Genomic DNA, 18,913 nt, shown 5'->3' with positions numbered 1-18,913 from the left:
TGGCTGTTTTTGCCCCATTGATTTCCATTATAACCACATTTTTTGATTGCAAAACCATGACACCATATAATCATGCATTTTTGTTTGTTGGTGGTTTTCCCTGTTGGGAAAAGGTAAAATTTGTAATTTTTACTGTTGATAACCAGGTGGAATCATTAACCCTTTAGACAGGCCTATGCAAAAAAAAGCTTAGTTTCTGGCTTTTACATGGAGTTATATGGAGATTTCATGGAGTATAATAGCATGTGTGTGTGTGTGTGTGTGTGTGTGTGTGTGTGTGTGTGTGTGTGTGTGTGTGTGTGTGTGTGTGTGTGTGTGTGTGTGTGTGTGTGTGTGAACTCACCTTGAGCGTCTGAGAAAATAAAATATACACATCAGCTCTCAAAACTCCATGAAGTAAACAAAAACAAAGTAAGTGTATTTATGCAGCTGCTGCCTTTTGATGGTGTCAAATGCAGACTAAATAAAAACAAAGTAAGTGAATATAAACACTTGTCATTTGATTGTGAGAAGAGCAGCAAGCAACATGAGAAAGGGCTTGACTTGTAGTGAAGTTTTAGAGATGATTATGCAGCCTGACCCCTCCAGCGAGCTGCAGGAATTGTTATCTTCTCACTCTGACCGCAGACTCAGGAGCATCAGATCCTGATGTGGATGTGGCACCCTCATCATCTTCTCAAGCCTCCACTGAAGGCGAGGAGGATTCAGAGGATCCTGGATCTGGGTGGACTGAGAGAATCTTGAGAGGGACCTGATGGCTCTGAAAATCGCACTACCACTGCAATCATCCCACAGGCAACATGTGGACTCCCCTCTGGATCTGTAGACGCTGGCCAAATTCAGTAGCCCCATGTAGGCACAAAGATTTGCGTCCAATAACCCACTATTTATTAAATGTACTAACCCTAGCGTTCATGCAATAAGCTGCAATTGGACACAATCCCGCCTGCAGTCTATTGAATGGGGATTTGGGTAGTGTATTTTTGGACATTTTAATTAAAGTTTCTTTCATGATAAAAACTATTTTCCTGCACTCAGCTGGGGCCCCTGAGTCCGTAGTACCAATCGCCATCCCATAATTCCACCGTCTACGAACCCACTGTTTTTAAAATGGCATAATGCTATGTGGGATCTCAATATCTCAGCTCTGAAAGGGTCTAGAGCCTCCATTTTGGTACTCAGGTCTAAGTCCCAAGGCCCTCTATCAGAATCCAGAGTTTCAAGAAGATTGGAGAAACTTATTTTTTCACACTTAAAAAAAAACGAAAGGGGTAACACTGTCATTTTTTTTTTCGGGTCGAAATTTTGAGTTGCTCTGATCTTCTTGAAATTCTGGATTCTGATAGGGGGCCATGGGACGTAAACTTGAGTGCCAAAATGGAGGCTCTAGACCCTTCCAGAGCTGAGATATTGAGATATTTACAATGGCATAACACTACGTGGGATCTCAATATCTCAGCTCTGGAAGGGTCTAGAGCCTCCATTTTTGCACTCAGGTGAAAGTCTCATGGCCCTCTATCAGAATCCAGAGTTTTGAGAAGATTGGAGAAACTTAATTTTTCGCCCGAAAAAACAAAAACGAAAGGGGTAACACTGTCGTTTTTTTTTTCCGGGTCGAAATTTTGAATTTTGATATTGCAGCTCTGGAAGGGTCTAGAGCCTCCATTTTTGCACTCAGGTCAAAGTCTCACAGCCCTCGATCATAATCCAGAGTTTTGAGAAGATTGGAGAAACTTAATTTTTCGCCCAAAAATGAAAAAAACGAAAGGGGTAACACTGCCGGTTTTTTTTTCGGGTCAAAATTTTGAATTTCGATATCTCAGCTCTGGAAGGGTCTAGAGCCTCCATTTTTGCACTCAGATCAAAGTTTCGTGGCCCTCTATCAGAATCCAGAGTTTTGAGAAGATTGGAGAAACTTAATTTTTCGCCCGAAAACGAAAAAAAAACGAAAGGGGTAACACTGTCGTTTTTTTTTTTCAGGTCGAAATTTTGAATTTCGATATCTCCGCTCTGGAAGGGTCTAGAGCCTCCATTTTTGCACTCAGGTCAAAGTTTCTTGGCCCTCTATCAGAATCCAGAGTTTTGAGAAGATTGGAGAAACTTAATTTTTCACCCAAAAACGAAAAAAAAAAAACGAAAGGGATAACACTGTCAATCTTCTCAAAAGGTCGAAATTTTGAATTTCGATATCTCAGCTCTGGAAGGGTCTAGAGCCTCCATTTTTGCACTCAGGTCAAAATTTCGTGTCCCTCTATCATAATCCAGAGTTTTGAGAAGATTGGAGAAACTATATTTTTTGCCCGAAAACTGAAAAAAAACGAAAGGGGTAACACTGTCATTTTTTTTTTCAGGTCAAAATTTTGAATTTCGATATCTCAGCTCTGGAAGGGTCTAGAGCCTCCATTTTTGCACTCAGGTCAAAGTCTCACAGCCCTCTATCATAATCCAGAGTTTTGAGAAGATTGGAGAAACTTAATTTTTCGCCCAAAAACTGAAAAAAATGAAAGGGGTAACACTGTCGTTTTTTTTTTCGGGTCAAAATTTTGAATTTCGATATCTCAGCTCTGGAAGGGTCTAGAGCCTCCATTTTTGCACTCAGGTCAAAGTCTCACAACCCTCTATCATAATCCAGAGTTTTGAGAAGATTGGAGAAACTATATTTTTTGCCAGAAAACTGAAAAAAACGAAAGGGGTAACACTCATTTTTTTTCGGGTCAAAATTTTGAATTTCGATATCTCAGCTCTGGAAGGGTCTAGAGCCTCCATTTTTGCACTCAGGTCAAAGTCTCACAGCCCTCTATCATAATCCAGAGTTTTGAGAAGATTGGAGAAACTTAATTTTTCGCCCAAAAACGGAAAAAAACGAAAGGGGTAACACTGTCGTTTTTTTTTCGGGTCAAAATTTTGAATTTCGATATCTCAGCTCTGGAAGGGTCTAGAGCCTCCATTTTTGCACTCAGGTCAAAATCTCACAGCCCTCTATCATAATCCAGAGTTTTGAGAAGATTGGAGAAACTTAATTTTTCGCCCAAAAACGGAAAAAAACGAAAGGGGTAACACTGTCGTTTTTTTTTTCGGGTCAAAATTTTGAATTTCGATATCTCAGCTCTGGGAGGGTCTAGAGCCTCCATTTTTGCACTCAGGTCAAAGTCTCACAGCCCTCTATCATAATCCAGAGTTTTGAGAAGATTGGAGAAACTTAATTTTTCGCCCAAAAACGGAAAAAAACGAAAGGGGTAACACTGTCGTTTTTTTTTTCGGGTCAAAATTTTGAATTTCGATATCTCAGCTCTGGAAGGGTCTAGAGCCTTCATTTTTGCACTCAGGTCAAAGTCTCACAGCCCTCTATCATAATCCAGAGTTTTGAGAAGATTGGAGAAACTTAATTTTTCGCCCAAAAACTAAAAAAAACGAAAGGGGTAACACTGTCGTTTTTTTTTCGGGTCAAAATTTTGAATTTCGATATCTCAGCTCTGGAAGGGTCTAGAGCCTCCATTTTTGCACTCAGGTCAAAGTCTCACAGCCCTCTATCATAATCCAGAGTTTTGAGAAGATTGGAGAAACTTAATTTTTCGCCCAAAAACTAAAAAAAACGAAAGGGGTAACACTGTCGTTTTTTTTTTCGGGTCAAAATTTTGAATTTCGATATCTCAGCTCTGGAAGGGTCTAGAGCCTCCATTTTTGCACTCAGGTCAAAGTCTCACAGCCCTCTATCATAATCCAGAGTTTTGAGAAGATTGGAGAAACTTAATTTTTCGCCCAAAAACGAAAAAAAACGAAAGGGGTAACACTGTCGTTTTTTTTTTCGGGTCAAAATTTTGAATTTCGATATCTCAGCTCTGGAAGGGTCTAGAGCCTCCATTTTTGCACTCAGGTCAAAGTCTCACAACCCTCTATCATAATCCAGAGTTTTGAGAAGATTGGAGAAACTATATTTTTTGCCCGAAAACTGAAAAAAACGAAAGGGGTAACACTGTCGTTTTTTTTTTCGGGTCAAAATTTTGAATTTCGATATCTCAGCTCTGGAAGGGTCTAGAGCCTCCATTTTTGCACTCAGGTCAAAGTCTCACGGCCCTCTATCATAATCCAGAGTTTTGAGAAGATTGGAGAAACTTAATTTTTCGCCCAAAAACTAAAAAAAACGAAAGGGGTAACACTGTCGTTTTTTTTTCGGGTCAAAATTTTGAATTTCGATATCTCAGCTCTGGAAGGGTCTAGAGCCTCCATTTTTGCACTCAGGTCAAAGTCTCACAGCCCTCTATCATAATCCAGAGTTTTGAGAAGATTGGAGAAACTTAATTTTTCGCCCGAAAACTGAAAAAAACGAAAGGGGTAACACTGTCGTTTTTTTTTCGGGTCAAAATTTTGAATTTCGATATCTCAGCTCTGGAAGGGTCTAGAGCCTCCATTTTTGCACTCAGGTCAAAGTCTCACAACCCTCTATCATAATCCAGAGTTTTGAGAAGATTGGAGAAACTATATTTTTTGCCCGAAAACTGAAAAAAACGAAAGGGGTAACACTGTCGTTTTTTTTTTCGGGTCAAAATTTTGAATTTCGATATCTCAGCTCTGGAAGGGTCTAGAGCCTCCATTTTTGCACTCAGGTCAAAGTCTCACAGCCCTCTATCATAATCCAGAGTTTTGAGAAGATTGGAGAAACTTAATTTTTCGCCCAAAAACGGAAAAAAACGAAAGGGGTAACACTGTGGGTTTTTTTTTTCGGGTCAAAATTTTGAATTTCGATATCTCAGCTCTGGAAGGGTCTAGAGCCTCCATTTTTGCACTCAGGTCAAAGTCTCACAACCCTCTGTCATAATCCAGAGTTTTGAGAAGATTGGAGAAACTTAATTTTTCGCCCGAAAACTGAAAAAAACGAAAGGGGTAACACTGTCGTTTTTTTTTCGGGTCAAAATTTTGAATTTCGATATCTCAGCTCTGGAAGGGTCTAGAGCCTCCATTTTTGCACTCAGGTCAAAGTCTCACAGCCCTCTATCATAATCCAGAGTTTTGAGAAGATTGGAGAAACTTAATTTTTCGCCCGAAAACTGAAAAAAACGAAAGGGGTAACACTGTCGTTTTTTTTTCGGGTCAAAGTTTTGAATTTCGATATCTCAGCTCTGGAAGGGTCTAGAGCCTCCATTTTTGCACTCAGGTCAAAGTCTCACAACCCTCTATCATAATCCAGAGTTTTGAGAAGATTGGAGAAACTATATTTTTCACCCAAAAACGGAAAAAAACGAAAGGGGTAACACTGTCGTTTTTTTTTTCGGGTCAAAATTTTGAATTTCGATATCTCAGCTCTGGAAGGGTCTAGAGCCTCCATTTTTGCACTCAGGTCAAAGTCTCACAGCCCTCTATCATAATCCAGAGTTTTGAGAAGATTGGAGAAACTTAATTTTTCGCCCAAAAACTGAAAAAAACGAAAGGGGTAACACTGTCGTTTTTTTTTCGGGTCAAAATTTTGAATTTCGATATCTCAGCTCTGGAAGGGTCTAGAGCCTCCATTTTTGCACTCAGGTCAAAGTCTCACAGCCCTCTATCATAATCCAGAGTTTTGAGAAGATTGGAGAAACTTAATTTTTCGCCCAAAAACTAAAAAAAACGAAAGGGGTAACACTGTCGTTTTTTTTTCAGGTCAAAATTTTGAATTTCGATATCTCAGCTCTGGAAGGGTCTAGAGCCTCCATTTTTGCACTCAGGTCAAAGTCTCACAACCCTCTATCATAATCCAGAGTTTTGAGAAGATTGGAGAAACTATATTTTTTGCCCAAAAACTGAAAAAAACGAAAGGGGTAACACTGTCGTTTTTTTTTCGGGTCAAAATTTTGAATTTCGATATCTCAGCTCTGGAAGGGTCTAGAGCCTCCATTTTTGCACTCAGGTCAAAGTCTCACAGCCCTCTATCATAATCCAGAGTTTTGAGAAGATTGGAGAAACTTAATTTTTCGCCCGAAAACTGAAAAAAACGAAAGGGGTAACACTGTCGTTTTTTTTTCGGGTCAAAATTTTGAATTTCGATATCTCAGCTCTGGAAGGGTCTAGAGCCTCCATTTTTGCACTCAGGTCAAAGTCTCACAACCCTCTATCATAATCCAGAGTTTTGAGAAGATTGGAAAAACTATATTTTTTGCCCGAAAACTGAAAAAAACGAAAGGGGTAACACTGTCGTTTTTTTTTCGGGTCAAAATTTTGAATTTCGATATCTCAGCTCTGGAAGGGTCTAGAGCCTCCATTTTTGCACTCAGGTCAAAGTCTCACAGCCCTCTATCATAATCCAGAGTTTTGAGAAGATTGGAGAAACTTAATTTTTCGCCCAAAAACGAAAAAAAACGAAAGGGGTAACACTGTCGTTTTTTTTTTCGGGTCAAAATTTTGCATTTCGATATCTCAGCTCTGGAAGGGTCTAGAGCCTCCATTTTTGCACTCAGGTCAAAGTCTCACAGCCCTCTATCATAATCCAGAGTTTTGAGAAGATTGGAGAAACTTAATTTTTCGCCCAAAAACGAAAAAAAACGAAAAGGGTAACACTGTCGTTTTTTTTTCGGGTCAAAATTTTGAATTTCGATATCTCAGCTCTGGAAGGGTCTAGAGCCTCCATTTTTGCACTCAGGTCAAAGTCTCACAACCCTCTATCATAATCCAGAGTTTTGAGAAGATTGGAGAAACTATATTTTTTGCCCGAAAACTGAAGAAAACGAAAGGGGTAACACTGTCGTTTTTTTTTCGGGTCAAAATTTTGAATTTCGATATCTCAGCTCTGGAAGGGTCTAGAGCCTCCATTTTTGCACTCAGGTCAAAGTCTCACAGCCCTCTATCATAATCCAGAGTTTTGAGAAGATTGGAGAAACTTAATTTTTCGCCCAAAAACTAAAAAAAACGAAAGGGGTAACACTGTCGTTTTTTTTTCGGGTCAAAATTTTGAATTTCGATATCTCAGCTCTGGAAGGGTCTAGAGCCTCCATTTTTGCACTCAGGTCAAAGCCTCACAACCCTCTATCATAATCCAGAGTTTTGAGAAGATTGGAGAAACTATATTTTTTGCCCAAAAACTGAAAAAAACGAAAGGGGTAACACTGTCGTTTTTTTTTCGGGTCAAAATTTTGAATTTCGATATCTCAGCTCTGGAAGGGTCTAGAGCCTCCATTTTTGCACTCAGGTCAAAGTCTCACAGCCCTCTATCATAATCCAGAGTTTTGAGAAGATTGGAGAAACTTAATTTTTCGCCCAAAAACTAAAAAAAACGAAAGGGGTAACACTGTCGTTTTTTTTTCGGGTCAAAATTTTGAATTTCGATATCTCAGTTCTGGAAGGGTCTAGAGCCTCCATTTTTGCACTCAGGTCAAAGTCTCACAGCCCTCTATCATAATCCAGAGTTTTGAGAAGATTGGAGAAACTTAATTTTTCGCCCGAAAACTGAAAAAAACGAAAGGGGTAAGTAACACTGTCGTTTTTTTTTCGGGTCAAAATTTTGAATTTCGATATCTCAGCTCTGGAAGGGTCTAGAGCCTCCATTTTTGCACTCAGGTCAAAGTCTCACAACCCTCTATCATAATCCAGAGTTTTGAGAAGATTGGAGAAACTATATTTTTTGCCCGAAAACTGAAAAAAACGAAAGGGGTAACACTGTCGTTTTTTTTTCGGGTCAAAATTTTGAATTTCGATATCTCAGCTCTGGAAGGGTCTAGAGCCTCCATTTTTGCACTCAGGTCAAAGTCTCACAGCCCTCTATCATAATCCAGAGTTTTGAGAAGATTGGAGAAACTTAATTTTTCGCCCAAAAACGAAAAAAAACGAAAGGGGTAACACTGTCGTTTTTTTTTTGGGTCAAAATTTTGAATTTCGATATCTCAGCTCTGGAAGGGTCTAGAGCCTCCATTTTTGCACTCAGGTTAAAGTCTCACGGCCCTCTATCATAATCTAGAGTTTTGAGAAGATTGGAGAAACTTAATTTTTCGCCCAAAAACTAAAAAAAACGAAAGGGGTAACACTGTCGTTTTTTTTTCGGGTCAAAATTTTGAATTTCGATATCTCAGCTCTGGAAGGGTCTAGAGCCTCCATTTTTGCACTCAGGTCAAAGTCTCACAGCCCTCTATCATAATCCAGAGTTTTGAGAAGATTGGAGAAATTTATTTTTTCGCCCAAAAACTGAAAAAAACGAAAGGGGTAACACTGTCGTTTTTTTTTCGGGTCAAAATTTTGAATTTCCATATCTCAGCTCTGGAAGGGTCTAGAGCCTCCATTTTTGCACTCAGGTCAAAGTCTCACAACCCGCTATCATAATCCAGAGTTTTGAGAAGATTGGAGAAACTTAATTTTTCGCCCAAAAACTGAAAAAAACGAAAGGGGTAACACTGTCGTTTTTTTTTCGGGTCAAAATTTTGAATTTCCATATCTCAGCTCTGGAAGGGTCTAGAGCCTCCATTTTTGCACTCATGTCAAAGTCTCACAACCCTCTATCATAATCCAGAGTTTTGAGAAGATTGGAGAAACTATATTTTTTGCCCGAAAACTGAAAAAAACGAAAGGGGTAACACTGTCGTTTTTTTTTCGGGTCAAAATTTTGAATTTCGATATCTCAGCTCTGGAAGGGTCTAGAGCCTCCATTTTTGCACTCAGGTCAAAGTCTCACAGCCCTCTATCATAATCCAGAGTTTTGAGAAGATTGGAGAAACTTAATTTTTCGCCCAAAAACTGAAAAAAACGAAAGGGGTAACACTGTCGTTTTTTTTTCGGGTCAAAATTTTGAATTTCGATATCTCAGCTCTGGAAGGGTCTAGAGCCTCCATTTTTGCACTCAGGTCAAAGTCTCACAACCCTCTATCATAATCCAGAGTTTTGAGAAGATTGGAGAAACTTAATTTTTCGCCCAAAAAAGAAAAAAAACGAAAGGGGTAACACTGTCGTTTTTTTTTCGGGTCAAAATTTTGAATTTCGATATCTCAGCTCTGGAAGGGTCTAGAGCCTCCATTTTTGCACTCATGTCAAAGTCTCACAACCCTCTATCATAATCCAGAGTTTTGAGAAGATTGGAGAAACTATATTTTTTGCCCGAAAACTGAAAAAAACGAAAGGGGTAACACTGTCGTTTTTTTTTCGGGTCAAAATTTTGAATTTCGATATCTCAGCTCTGGAAGGGTCTAGAGCCTCCATTTTTGCACTCAGGTCAAAGTCTCACAGCCCTCTATCATAATCCAGAGTTTTGAGAAGATTGGAGAAACTTAATTTTTCGCCCAAAAACTGAAAAAAACGAAAGGGGTAACACTGTCGTTTTTTTTTCGGGTCAAAATTTTGAATTTCGATATCTCAGCTCTGGAAGGGTCTAGAGCCTCCATTTTTGCACTCAGGTCAAAGTCTCACAGCCCTCTATCATAATCCAGAGTTTTGAGAAGATTGGAGAAACTTAATTTTTCGCCCAAAAACGGAAAAAAACGAAAGGGGTAACACTGTCGTTTTTTTTTCGGGTCAAAATTTTGAATTTCGATATCTCAGCTCTGGAAGGGTCTAGAGCCTCCATTTTTGCACTCAGGTCAAAGTCTCACAGCCCTCTATCATAATCCAGAGTTTTGAGAAGATTGGAGAAACTTAATTTTTCGCCCAAAAACGGAAAAAAACGAAAGGGGTAACACTGTCGTTTTTTTTTCGGGTCAAAATTTTGAATTTCCATATCTCAGCTCTGGAAGGGTCTAGAGCCTCCATTTTTGTACTCAGGTCAAAGTCTCACAACCCTCTATCATAATCCAGAGTTTTGAGAAGATTGGAGAAACTTAATTTTTAGCCCAAAAACTGAAAAAAACGAAAGGGGTAACACTGTCGTTTTTTTTTCGGGTCAAAATTTTGAATTTCCATATCTCAGCTCTGGAAGGGTCTAGAGCCTCCATTTTTGCACTCATGTCAAAGTCTCACAACCCTCTATCATAATCCAGAGTTTTGAGAAGATTGGAGAAACTATATTTTTTGCCCGAAAACTGAAAAAAACGAAAGGGGTAACACTGTCGTTTTTTTTTTTCGGGTCAAAATTTTGAATTTCGATATCTCAGCTCTGGAAGGGTCTAGAGCCTCCATTTTTGCACTCAGGTCAAAGTCTCACAGCCCTCTATCATAATCCAGAGTTTTGAGAAGATTGGAGAAACTTAATTTTTCGCCCAAAAACGGAAAAAAACGAAAGGGGTAACACTGTCGTTTTTTTTTCGGGTCAAAATTTTGAATTTCGATATCTCAGCTCTGGAAGGGTCTAGAGCCTCCATTTTTGCACTCAGGTCAAAGTCTCACAGCCCTCTATCATAATCCAGAGTTTTGAGAAGATTGGAGAAACTTAATTTTTCGCCCAAAAACTGAAAAAAACGAAAGGGGTAACACTGTCGTTTTTTTTTCGGGTCAAAATTTTGAATTTCGATATCTCAGCTCTGGAAGGGTCTAGAGCCTCCATTTTTGCACTCAGGTCAAAGTCTCACAACCCTCTATCATAATCCACAGTTTTGAGAAGATTGGAGAAACTTAATTTTTCGCCCAAAAACTGAAAAAAACGAAAGGGGTAACACTGTCGTTTTTTTTTCGGGTCAAAATTTTGAATTTCCATATCTCAGCTCTGGAAGGGTCTAGAGCCTCCATTTTTGCACTCATGTCAAAGTCTCACAACCCTCTATCATAATCCAGAGTTTTGAGAAGATTGGAGAAACTTAATTTTTCGCCCAAAAACGGAAAAAAACGAAAGGGGTAACACTGTCGTTTTTTTTTTCGGGTCAAAATTTTGAATTTCGATATCTCAGCTCTGGAAGGGTCTAGAGCCTCCATTTTTGCACTCAGGTCAAAGTCTCACAGCCCTCTATCATAATCCAGAGTTTTGAGAAGATTGGAGAAACTTAATTTTTCGCCCAAAAACGGAAAAAAACGAAAGGGGTAACACTGTCGTTTTTTTTTTCGGGTCAAAATTTTGAATTTCGATATCTCAGCTCTGGAAGGGTCTAGAGCCTCCATTTTTGCACTCAGGTCAAAGTCTCACAACCCTCTATCATAATCCAGAGTTTTGAGAAGATTGGAGAAATTTATTTTTTCGCCCAAAAACTGAAAAAAACGAAAGGGGTAACACTGTCGTTTTTTTTTCGGGTCAAAATTTTGAATTTCCATATCTCAGCTCTGGAAGGGTCTAGAGCCTCCATTTTTGCACTCAGGTCAAAGTCTCACAACCCTCTATCATAATCCAGAGTTTTGAGAAGATTGGAGAAACTATATTTTTTGCCCGAAAACTGAAAAAAACGAAAGGGGTAACACTGTCGTTTTTTTTTCGGGTCAAAATTTTGAATTTCGATATCTCAGCTCTGGAAGGGTCTAGAGCCTCCATTTTTGCACTCAGGTCAAAGTCTCACAGCCCTCTATCATAATCCAGAGTTTTGAGAAGATTGGAGAAACTTAATTTTTCGCCCAAAAACGGAAAAAAACGAAAGGGGTAACACTGTCGTTTTTTTTTTCGGGTCAAAATTTTGAATTTCGATATCTCAGCTCTGGAAGGGTCTAGAGCCTCCATTTTTGCACTCAGGTCAAAGTCTCACAACCCTCTATCATAATCCAGAGTTTTGAGAAGATTGGAGAAACTTAATTTTTCGCCCAAAAACTGAAAAAAAACGAAAGGGGTAACACTGTCGTTTTTTTTTCGGGTCAAAATTTTGAATTTCCATATCTCAGCTCTGGAAGGGTCTAGAGCCTCCATTTTTGCACTCATGTCAAAGTCTCACAACCCTCTATCATAATCCAGAGTTTTGAGAAGATTGGAGAAACTATATTTTTTGCCCGAAAACTGAAAAAAACGAAAGGGGTAACACTGTCGTTTTTTTTTCGGGTCAAAATTTTGAATTTCGATATCTCAGCTCTGGAAGGGTCTAGAGCCTCCATTTTTGCACTCAGGTCAAAGTCTCACAGCCCTCTATCATAATCCAGAGTTTTGAGAAGATTGGAGAAACTTAATTTTTCGCCCAAAAACTGAAAAAAACGAAAGGGGTAACACTGTCGTTTTTTTTTCGGGTCAAAATTTTGAATTTCGATATCTCAGCTCTGGAAGGGTCTAGAGCCTCCATTTTTGCACTCAGGTCAAAGTCTCACAACCCTCTATCATAATCCAGAGTTTTGAGAAGATTGGAGAAACTTAATTTTTCGCCCAAAAACGAAAAAAAACGAAAGGGGTAACACTGTCGTTTTTTTTTCGGGTCAAAATTTTGAATTTCGATATCTCAGCTCTGGAAGGGTCTAGAGCCTCCATTTTTGCACTCAGGTCAAAGTCTCACAGCCCTCTATCATAATCCAGAGTTTTGAGAAGATTGGAGAAACTTAATTTTTCGCCCAAAAACGGAAAAAAACGAAAGGGGTAACACTGTCGTTTTTTTTTCGGGTCAAAATTTTGAATTTCGATATCTCAGCTCTGGAAGGGTCTAGAGCCTCCATTTTTGCACTCAGGTCAAAGTCTCACAACCCTCTATCATAATCCAGAGTTTTGAGAAGATTGGAGAAACTATATTTTTTGCCCAAAAACTGAAAAAAACGAAAGGGGTAACACTGTCGTTTTTTTTTCGGGTCAAAATTTTGAATTTCGATATCTCAGCTCTGGAAGGGTCTAGAGCCTCCATTTTTGCACTCAGGTCAAAGTCTCACAGCCCTCTATCATAATCCAGAGTTTTGAGAAGATTGGAGAAACTTAATTTTTCGCCCAAAAACGAAAAAAACGAAAGGGGTAACACTGTCGTTTTTTTTTCGGGTCAAAATTTTGAATTTCGATATCTCAGCTCTGGAAGGGTCTAGAGCCTCCATTTTTGCACTCAGGTCAAAGTCTCACAGCCCTCTATCATAATCCAGAGTTTTGAGAAGATTGGAGAAACTTAATTTTTCGCCCAAAAACGGAAAAAAACGAAAGGGGTAACACTGTCGTTTTTTTTTTCGGGTCAAAATTTTGAATTTCGATATCTCAGCTCTGGAAGGGTCTAGAGCCTCCATTTTTGCACTCAGGTCAAAGTCTCACAACCCTCTATCATAATCCAGAGTTTTGAGAAGATTGGAGAAACTATATTTTTTGCCCGAAAACTGAAAAAAACGAAAGGGGTAACACTGTCGTTTTTTTTTTCGGGTCAAAATTTTGAATTTCGATATCTCAGCTCTGGAAGGGTCTAGAGCCTCCATTTTTGCACTCAGGTCAAAGTCTCACGGCCCTCTATCATAATCCAGAGTTTTGAGAAGATTGGAGAAACTTAATTTTTCGCCCAAAAACGAAAAAAAACAAAAGGGGTAACACTGTCGTTTTTTTTTCGGGTCAAAATTTTGAATTTCGATATCTCAGCTCTGGAAGGGTCTAGAGCCTCCATTTTTGCACTCAGGTCAAAGTCTCACAGCCCTCTATCATAATCCAGAGTTTTGAGAAGATTGGAGGAACTTAATTTTTTCGCCCAAAAACGAAAAAAAACGAAAGGGGTAACACTGTCGTTTTTTTTTCGGGTCAAAATTTTGAATTTCGATATCTCAGCTCTGGAAGGGTCTAGAGCCTCCATTTTTGCACTCAGGTCAAAGTCTCACAACCCTCTATCATAATTCAGAGTTTTGAGAAGATTGGAGAAACTATATTTTTTGCCCGAAAACTGAAAAAAACGAAAGGGGTAACACTGTCGTTTTTTTTTCGGGTCAAAATTTTGAATTTCGATATCTCAGCTCTGGAAGGGTCTAGAGCCTCCATTTTTGCACTCAGGTCAAAGTCTCACAGCCCTCTATCATAATCCAGAATTTTGAGAAGATTGGAGAAACTTAATTTTTCGCCCAAAAACTAAAAAAAACGAAAGGGGTAACACTGTCGTTTTTTTTTCGGGTCAAAATTTTGAATTTCGATATCTCAGCTCTGGAAGGGTCTAGAGCCTCCATTTTTGCACTCAGGTCAAAGTCTCACAACCCTCTATCATAATCCAGAGTTTTGAGAAGATTGGAGAAACTATATTTTTTGCCCAAAAACTGAAAAAAACGAAAGGGGTAACACTGTCGTTTTTTTTTTCGGGTCAAAATTTTGAATTTCGATATCTCAGCTCTGGAAGGGTCTAGAGCCTCCATTTTTGCACTCAGGTCAAAGTCTCACAGCCCTCTATCATAATCCAGAGTTTTGAGAAGATTGGAGAAACTTAATTTTTCGCCCAAAAACTAAAAAAAACGAAAGGGGTAACACTGTCGTTTTTTTTTCGGGTCAAAATTTTGAATTTCGATATCTCAGCTCTGGAAGGGTCTAGAGCCTCCATTTTTGCACTCAGGTCAAAGTCTCACAGCCCTCTATCATAATCCAGAGTTTTGAGAAGATTGGAGAAACTTAATTTTTCGCCCGAAAACTGAAAAAAACGAAAGGGGTAACACTGTCGTTTTTTTTTCGGGTCAAAATTTTGAATTTCGATATCTCAGCTCTGGAAGGGTCTAGAGCCTCCATTTTTGCACTCAGGTCAAAGTCTCACAACCCTCTATCATAATCCAGAGTTTTGAGAAGATTGGAGAAACTATATTTTTTGCCCGAAAACTGAAAAAAACGAAAGGGGTAACACTGTCGTTTTTTTTTTCGGGTCAAAATTTTGAATTTCGATATCTCAGCTCTGGAAGGGTCTAGAGCCTCCATTTTTGCACTCAGGTCAAAGTCTCACAGCCCTCTATCATAATCCAGAGTTTTGAGAAGATTGGAGAAACTTAATTTTTCGCCCAAAAACGGAAAAAAACGAAAGGGGTAACACTGTGGGTTTTTTTTTTCGGGTCAAAATTTTGAATTTCGATATCTCAGCTCTGGAAGGGTCTAGAGCCTCCATTTTTGCACTCAGGTCAAAGTCTCACAACCCTCTGTCATAATCCAGAGTTTTGAGAAGATTGGAGAAACTTAATTTTTCGCCCGAAAACTGAAAAAAACGAAAGGGGTAACACTGTCGTTTTTTTTTCGGGTCAAAATTTTGAATTTCGATATCTCAGCTCTGGAAGGGTCTAGAGCCTCCATTTTTGCACTCAGGTCAAAGTCTCACAGCCCTCTATCATAATCCAGAGTTTTGAGAAGATTGGAGAAACTTAATTTTTCGCCCGAAAACTGAAAAAAACGAAAGGGGTAACACTGTCGTTTTTTTTTCGGGTCAAAGTTTTGAATTTCGATATCTCAGCTCTGGAAGGGTCTAGAGCCTCCATTTTTGCACTCAGGTCAAAGTCTCACAACCCTCTATCATAATCCAGAGTTTTGAGAAGATTGGAGAAACTATATTTTTCACCCAAAAACGGAAAAAAACGAAAGGGGTAACACTGTCGTTTTTTTTTCGGGTCAAAATTTTGAATTTCGATATCTCAGCTCTGGAAGGGTCTAGAGCCTCCATTTTTGCACTCAGGTCAAAGTCTCACAGCCCTCTATCATAATCCAGAGTTTTGAGAAGATTGGAGAAACTTAATTTTTCGCCCAAAAACTGAAAAAAACGAAAGGGGTAACACTGTCGTTTTTTTTTCGGGTCAAAATTTTGAATTTCGATATCTCAGCTCTGGAAGGGTCTAGAGCCTCCATTTTTGCACTCAGGTCAAAGTCTCACAGCCCTCTATCATAATCCAGAGTTTTGAGAAGATTGGAGAAACTTAATTTTTCGCCCAAAAACTAAAAAAAACGAAAGGGGTAACACTGTCGTTTTTTTTTCAGGTCAAAATTTTGAATTTCGATATCTCAGCTCTGGAAGGGTCTAGAGCCTCCATTTTTGCACTCAGGTCAAAGTCTCACAACCCTCTATCATAATCCAGAGTTTTGAGAAGATTGGAGAAACTATATTTTTTGCCCAAAAACTGAAAAAAACGAAAGGGGTAACACTGTCGTTTTTTTTTCGGGTCAAAATTTTGAATTTCGATATCTCAGCTCTGGAAGGGTCTAGAGCCTCCATTTTTGCACTCAGGTCAAAGTCTCACAGCCCTCTATCATAATCCAGAGTTTTGAGAAGATTGGAGAAACTTAATTTTTCGCCCGAAAACTGAAAAAAACGAAAGGGGTAACACTGTCGTTTTTTTTTCGGGTCAAAATTTTGAATTTCGATATCTCAGCTCTGGAAGGGTCTAGAGCCTCCATTTTTGCACTCAGGTCAAAGTCTCACAACCCTCTATCATAATCCAGAGTTTTGAGAAGATTGGAAAAACTATATTTTTTGCCCGAAAACTGAAAAAAACGAAAGGGGTAACACTGTCGTTTTTTTTTCGGGTCAAAATTTTGAATTTCGATATCTCAGCTCTGGAAGGGTCTAGAGCCTCCATTTTTGCACTCAGGTCAAAGTCTCACAGCCCTCTATCATAATCCAGAGTTTTGAGAAGATTGGAGAAACTTAATTTTTCGCCCAAAAACGAAAAAAAACGAAAGGGGTAACACTGTCGTTTTTTTTTTCGGGTCAAAATTTTGCATTTCGATATCTCAGCTCTGGAAGGGTCTAGAGCCTCCATTTTTGCACTCAGGTCAAAGTCTCACAGCCCTCTATCATAATCCAGAGTTTTGAGAAGATTGGAGAAACTTAATTTTTCGCCCAAAAACGAAAAAAAACGAAAAGGGTAACACTGTCGTTTTTTTTTCGGGTCAAAATTTTGAATTTCGATATCTCAGCTCTGGAAGGGTCTAGAGCCTCCATTTTTGCACTCAGGTCAAAGTCTCACAACCCTCTATCATAATCCAGAGTTTTGAGAAGATTGGAGAAACTATATTTTTTGCCCGAAAACTGAAGAAAACGAAAGGGGTAACACTGTCGTTTTTTTTTCGGGTCAAAATTTTGAATTTCGATATCTCAGCTCTGGAAGGGTCTAGAGCCTCCATTTTTGCACTCAGGTCAAAGTCTCACAGCCCTCTATCATAATCCAGAGTTTTGAGAAGATTGGAGAAACTTAATTTTTCGCCCAAAAACTAAAAAAAACGAAAGGGGTAACACTGTCGTTTTTTTTTCGGGTCAAAATTTTGAATTTCGATATCTCAGCTCTGGAAGGGTCTAGAGCCTCCATTTTTGCACTCAGGTCAAAGTCTCACAACCCTCTATCATAATCCAGAGTTTTGAGAAGATTGGAGAAACTATATTTTTTGCCCAAAAACTGAAAAAAACGAAAGGGGTAACACTGTCGTTTTTTTTTCGGGTCAAAATTTTGAATTTCGATATCTCAGCTCTGGAAGGGTCTAGAGCCTCCATTTTTGCACTCAGGTCAAAGTCTCACAGCCCTCTATCATAATCCAGAGTTTTGAGAAGATTGGAGAAACTTAATTTTTCGCCCAAAAACTAAAAAAAACGAAAGGGGTAACACTGTCGTTTTTTTTTCGGGTCAAAATTTTGAATTTCGATATCTCAGTTCTGGAAGGGTCTAGAGCCTCCATTTTTGCACTCAGGTCAAAGTCTCACAGCCCTCTATCATAATCCAGAGTTTTGAGAAGATTGGAGAAACTTAATTTTTCGCCCGAAAACTGAAAAAAACGAAAGGGGTAAGTAACACTGTCGTTTTTTTTTCGGGTCAAAATTTTGAATTTCGATATCTCAGCTCTGGAAGGGTCTAGAGCCTCCATTTTTGCACTCAGGTCAAAGTCTCACAACCCTCTATCATAATCCAGAGTTTTGAGAAGATTGGAGAAACTATATTTTTTGCCCGAAAACTGAAAAAAACGAAAGGGGTAACACTGTCGTTTTTTTTTCGGGTCAAAATTTTGAATTTCGATATCTCAGCTCTGGAAGGGTCTAGAGCCTCCATTTTTGCACTCAGGTCAAAGTCTCACAGCCCTCTATCATAATCCAGAGTTTTGAGAAGATTGGAGAAACTTAATTTTTCGCCCAAAAACGAAAAAAAACGAAAGGGGTAACACTGTCGTTTTTTTTTTGGGTCAAAATTTTGAATTTCGATATCTCAGCTCTGGAAGGGTCTAGAGCCTCCATTTTTGCACTCAGGTTAAAGTCTCACGGCCCTCTATCATAATCTAGAGTTTTGAGAAGATTGGAGAAACTTAATTTTTCGCCCAAAAACTAAAAAAAACGAAAGGGGTAACACTGTCGTTTTTTTTTCGGGTCAAAATTTTGAATTTCGATATCTCAGCTCTGGAAGGGTCTAGAGCCTCCATTTTTGCACTCAGGTCAAAGTCTCACAGCCCTCTATCATAATCCAGAGTTTTGAGAAGATTGGAGAAATTTATTTTTTCGCCCAAAAACTGAAAAAAACGAAAGGGGTAACACTGTCGTTTTTTTTTCGGGTCAAAATTTTGAATTTCCATATCTCAGCTCTGGAAGGGTCTAGAGCCTCCATTTTTGCACTCAGGTCAAAGTCTCACAACCCGCTATCATAATCCAGAGTTTTGAGAAGATTGGAGAAACTTAATTTTTCGCCCAAAAACTGAAAAAAACGAAAGGGGTAACACTGTCGTTTTTTTTTCGGGTCAAAATTTTGAATTTCCATATCTCAGCTCTGGAAGGGTCTAGAGCCTCCATTTTTGCACTCATGTCAAAGTCTCACAACCCTCTATCATAATCCAGAGTTTTGAGAAGATTGGAGAAACTATATTTTTTGCCCGAAAACTGAAAAAAACGAAAGGGGTAACACTGTCGTTTTTTTTTCGGGTCAAAATTTTGAATTTCGATATCTCAGCTCTGGAAGGGTCTAGAGCCTCCATTTTTGCACTCAGGTCAAAGTCTCACAGCCCTCTATCATAATCCAGAGTTTTGAGAAGATTGGAGAAACTTAATTTTTCGCCCAAAAACTGAAAAAAACGAAAGGGGTAACACTGTCGTTTTTTTTTCGGGTCAAAATTTTGAATTTCGATATCTCAGCTCTGGAAGGGTCTAGAGCCTCCATTTTTGCACTCAGGTCAAAGTCTCACAACCCTCTATCATAATCCAGAGTTTTGAGAAGATTGGAGAAACTTAATTTTTCGCCCAAAAAAGAAAAAAAACGA

The sequence above is a fragment of the Pimephales promelas genome, chromosome 15, assembly GCF_988280905.1.
Source record: "Pimephales promelas chromosome 15, fPimPro1.hap1.1, whole genome shotgun sequence".
NCBI lineage: Eukaryota > Metazoa > Chordata > Actinopteri > Cypriniformes > Leuciscidae > Pimephales > Pimephales promelas.
Note: the sequence above shows the minus strand (reverse complement) of the source record.